The sequence below is a fragment of the Garra rufa genome, chromosome 24, assembly GCF_049309525.1.
Source record: "Garra rufa chromosome 24, GarRuf1.0, whole genome shotgun sequence".
Taxonomy (NCBI): Eukaryota; Metazoa; Chordata; class Actinopteri; order Cypriniformes; family Cyprinidae; genus Garra; species Garra rufa.
This window is the reverse complement of record NC_133384.1, coordinates 28,848,842-28,854,345: the sequence shown is the minus strand read 5'-3', so window position 1 is coordinate 28,854,345 and position 5,504 is coordinate 28,848,842.

The window sequence follows — 5,504 nt, the reverse complement described above, 5'->3', positions numbered from 1 at the left end:
TCTGACGAAGAAACAAATACTGTATTTGGACAAATAAGCCAAACATAAAAATGTCTAAATGTCTTTGCAATTATACACACCACCAGTCAAAAGTTTTTGAACAGTAAGATTTTTAAAGTTTGAAGTTTTTAATAAAGTCTCTTCAAGTTTCTTCTCTCACCAAGCCTGCATTTATTTGATCCAAAGTAAAGACAAAAAACAGTAATATTTAGGAAAAACAATACTACTTAAAATAACAGTTTTCTATTTTAATATATTTTAAAATGTAATTTATTCATGTGCTTTCAAAGCTGATTTTTTTGCATCATAACTCCAGTCACATGGAATTATTCTAATATTTAGATTTTCTGCTCAAGAAACATTTTTTTTCTTATTTTTGTTAAAAACAGCTGAATAGATTTTTTTAGGTTTCTTTGATGAGCAGAAAGTTCAGAAGAACAGCATTTATCTGAAATAGAAATCTTTTGTAACATTATGAATTTCTTTATCATCACTATTGATCAATTTAAAGCATCCTTGCTAAATAGAAAGAATTAATTTCTTTCGCAAAAGAAAAAATAATAATTAATAAATACATTTGAATGACTCCAAGCTTTTGAATGGTACAGTGTATAATGTCACTAACTTTTTTTTATTTTAGATAAATGCAGATCTTTGGATCTTTCTATTCATCAGCAAATCCTGAAAAATATGTATCCAACTGTTTGTTTCTTGAACAGCAAATCAACATCATAGAATGATTTGTGAAGGATTGTGTAACTCTGAAGACTGGAGTAATTATGCTGAAAATGTAGCTTTAATCCCAGGAATAAATTACATTTTAAAATAGATTTAAATAGAAAGCAGTTATTTTAAATAGTAAAAATATTTCCCAATATTACTGTTGCTGTATTTTGGATCAAATAAATGCAGGCTTGGTGAGCAGATGAGAGTTATTTAAAAAAACGTTAAAAATCTTTTGACTGGTAGTGTAAAAAAAATATAAACCTATAAAGCTGCTTTCATTAAAATAAGTAAATAAATAAATAAAACAAGCACACTTTTCAAACAACCCAAAGATTTGCTACTGTAGGTTTCAAATTCTAAAAAAAAAAAAAACCTGTTAAAAATGAAAACATAAAAAAGCTTCTTGGTTGTGAAATGTTAGTGGAACATGTGCATAGTTAATGTGACAAACTAAACCAGTGGTTACTTTGCTAGGACACCTGTGTGAACCTGAGAAGAACTTAAAATCACCTTCAGACCATGAGATTAGTAACTAAAGGTGTCTAATATTAAAATAGAAAGCTTTTCTAATAAAAAGCTTTTGCATATTTTGTTTCCAGATGCCATTTTTTCTATATACAGTAGAGTGTTTTCACTCTATATCACATATTTTGCTGTTTATTACTGCTGAAAATGGTCAATTATAGTCATGTTTGGGACTGTAGTAATCGGTCGGACTGGAAAAAACATCTGGAGTACTATAGACTGCCAAAAGTTATAACAAATCAAGGAGAAGAGTGCAAAAAGAACTGTCTGAGGAACAAAAGGCGTTTGTGGTTGACCAAACTGAACCAGGATCTCCAGAGCAAGAATCTTGACAACATTTGTGTTTGTTCATATTATTTCCAGTCAGGCAGGTGAAATATTAGGCTAATATCTTAGTTAATACTGCTTGTACATATCTTTACCACCTATTAACTTTAGTTTGCCAAAATATTGTGCCCTTTCCTGCTTACTAAGTCATTCTCTATATGATTTAACAGCTTTTTCCCCTGGTTTAGACCGTATAAATTAGCAGAACAACATATTTAATAGTACTGATTGTTCACACTGGATATTGGATATCCAACTCTGCAAACAGTACACTGTACAATTAAAAGTTAATTTGTTTAAACTTCTTTTTAGTCTTACTGTTTAAAAGCCCAACAGAAAAGACAAACATAAACTTTAACATCTTTCAGTCAAAATAGCAAAGGAAAATTCATCTTTGTAGTGTTACCCAGGGGAAATCAACATGTAACACATATCAGACAAAACCTAATCCAGATAGAATCGCTGTGTGAATAAAATAGAGTGTGAATTTACTGTTTAACGTTCATATGTTATTTAAAAAATAACAAAATTAAACACACTGAAATCAAATAAAATGAATTAATAAAATGAACTAGTAATTATATGCATATCTTGTCTCTGAGACGATTGGCTGCGCAGTGTTGTATTCTTTAAAGCCATAGATGGCATAATGCAGTGACACAGTGAAATACAGAGTCCTACCTTTGCCAGTTTGACTCTACGGCATCAGAAAGGACCCTGCTGGAGGAGGAGGGAGATACATTTATTATTCTCTGCTGCCCGCTGCTCGCATTTGTTTGTTTTACTAAACTTTTTTAAAGTACGATTCGTCTCCAAGCCATTTAAACCAGCGGTTAATGAGAATTAGCTTCCTCGTTCATTCAGTCTGCTGCTGTTATTGCTCTGCGCAGGCGCTTCCTCAGTTTCTTGCGCACTTCATAAAGGACAGTCCACAGCCTCTGTGCACTTCACCTTACCTCTCTAATAGCAGGACATGCACACCTGTAGGGTTTTGTTTCTTTACGTGACATAAGAAACGCTGTTGCAAGATTGATGGCTCTGGAATTAAGTTTAAATAGAAGAGTTATGGTTAAATAAACCGCAACATCTTGATCATAAGTTTTAACTCTGTTTACTTTGCCAAAATAAACGGTGCGCCGTCATTATTAACGTCAGATTAAAGTAACAGCCTACTGTAAAATGTATTTTTTGTGGATGAAAAAACACAATAAAACCGACAAATAAACGCACGTATCGTCCTTACAGAAAACCAGTCGATGTTCATCTTATTTAACGCGGAAGTCGGCCATGGGTGTGATTTCCGGTTTATTAACTGCTATAGGAAAATACCGAAAAGAATAAGAATGTGCAGTAAACAGTAAAACTGTTTGCACAGCTTACCAGAGTGGTCATAATTAAGATAATGTATTTAAATAATGTAGTAAGACATACCAATTTGCAATCTCAAGCAGGAAAACAAGCTGTTTTGTACAGTTAAAAATAGCTGGACGCCGGACTCCAGACCCATAAAAGTAGGGGAGAGTGGGCCTGTTGCAAAAAGGGGCAGTTGCAACATTGCTTATTTCTTCAAGCAGGAGTAAGATACAATGATAATCCTCATACTGCACATGCTTTATTGGCCCCTCATTCTTCCTGGAAGAAATCAGCCACATGTGATCATTCCTTCTACCAAAAATCATTTTCTTGGAAAAAGAGTATTTTTTTAAAGGTGAGATTATTGGTCATATTGTCTAAGTTGTTTGTGTGACACACTGTAAAAACAACATTTTAATCAGTGTTTGACATTTTAATTTTATCATGGCTATCACCAGGGGCGCCGCTAAGGGGGGGAAAGTTAGGACAATTCTAAGGGCCCACGCATTTTAGGGGCCCCCAGAGACCTGCTTTGGTATGGTAGGGGGGGCCCAACCTCATATTTTGTCAGAGGGCCCAAAATTGCGAGCGACGCCCCTGGCTATCACTGTAGGGACAATTGCAACACACAATGAACCCTTTTAATATTTAGGTATCGCTCCTTTTTTTTAGTGAATAGGTAAAAAATCTACTTGTTACTTAACAATGTTTTTCATTTACTATTCTTTGTTTGTTTGTTTTTACAGCCACATTACTTTATTAAAGACTGTGACTGTGCACAAATAAAATAAAGAAATTGCAAAATTATATTTAAGAATGATTTAATTACAGTTTATTGAATGTTGCAACTGTCCCCTATTGTGGGGTCAGTTTCAACATTTCACTTTGTCTATATAAGTGTAAATTGTACGTATATTATAATATGTACACATGTTGCAGCAATATGGGTGAGTAGCTGACAAGCTTTATTGTATTAAAATTTCGGCTTTCTAATACATACAGTCTCTGAGAAATTAAAGAAAATGAAAAAAAGTGTCCCCACTCTCCCCTACGTTTTGTTTGTATTGTTTTTAGTTTTTAACTAAATGGCATTCTAGGATAGTACATTAATATGAATTCAGTTGAGGTCAAAAGTTTACATCCCCCTTTCTGATTCTGCAAAATGTTAATTATTTTACCAAAATAAGAGGGATCGTACAAAATGCATGTTATTGTTTATTTAGTACTGACCTGAATAAGATATTTCACATAAAAGATGTTCACATATAGTCCACAAGAGGAAATAATAGTTGAATTATAAAAATGACCTGGTTCCTGATTCTTAATACTGTGTTTTTGCCTGAATGATCCACAGCTGTGTTTTTTGTTTAGTGATAGTTGTGCAGGAGTCCCTTGTTTGTCCTGAACAGTTAAACTTGACTGCTGTTCTTCAGAAAAAAGTCCTTCAGGTCCCACAAATTCTTTGGTTTTCCAGCATTTTTGTGTATTTGAACCCTTTCCAGCAACGACTGTATGATTTTGAGATGCATTTTTTCACACTGAGGACAACCAAGGGACTCATATGTAACTATTACAGAAGGTTCAAATGCTCACTGGTGCTCCAGAAGGTAAAAACCATGCATTAAGAGCTAGGGGTGAAAACTTTTGAACAGAATGAAGATGTGAACATTTGTCTTATTTTGCCTAAATATCATATTTTTTTCATTTAGTACTGCCCTTCAGAAGCTACAGAAGATAGTTGTTTCCTAGAAGACAAAATAAGTTAAATTTAACCTGATCTTCAAATTCAAAAAGTTTTCACCCCTGGGCTCTTAATTTTCACACGGAGGGACTCATAACTATTACAGAAGGTTCAAACGCTCACTGATGCTCCAGAAGGAAACACAATGCATTAAGAGCTCGGGGTGAAAACTTTTTGAATTTGAAGATCAGGGTAAATTTCACTTATTTTGTCTTTTGGGAAACAAGTAACTATCTGCTGTAGCTTCTGAAGGGCAGTACTAAATGAAAAAAAATATGACATTTAGGCAAAATAAGACAAATGTACACATCTCCATTCTGGTCTTTATGCATATAGTGTTTCCTTCTGGAGCATCAGTGAGTGTTTAAACCTTCTGTAATAGTTGCATATGAGTCTCTCAGTTGTCCTCAGTGTGAAAAGATGGATTTCAAAATCATACAGTCATTGCTGAAAAGGGTTCAAATACACAAAAATGCTGGAAAACCAAATAATTTGTGGATCATTCAGGTAACAACACAGTATTAAGAATCAAGGGTATGTAAACTTTTGAACCGGGTCATTTTTGATAAATTCAACTAATATTTTCTTATGTGGACTATATGCAAGCAGTGAAAACATGGAATTGGAATTATTTTCATGTTACAATTCATGTGAAAAGAGTTGATAACTATGTTATCCTTGTGCATATGTAGACTACAAATACTCCTTCAGTGCTCCTGTATTCTACAAGAACACATTCAACTGTTACCGTGTACGTTCGTGACATTATTAATAATAATGCGAATGACTGGAGGAATGCGCAGCTTGTGCGCATGCGCGTCAGGACGCGAGA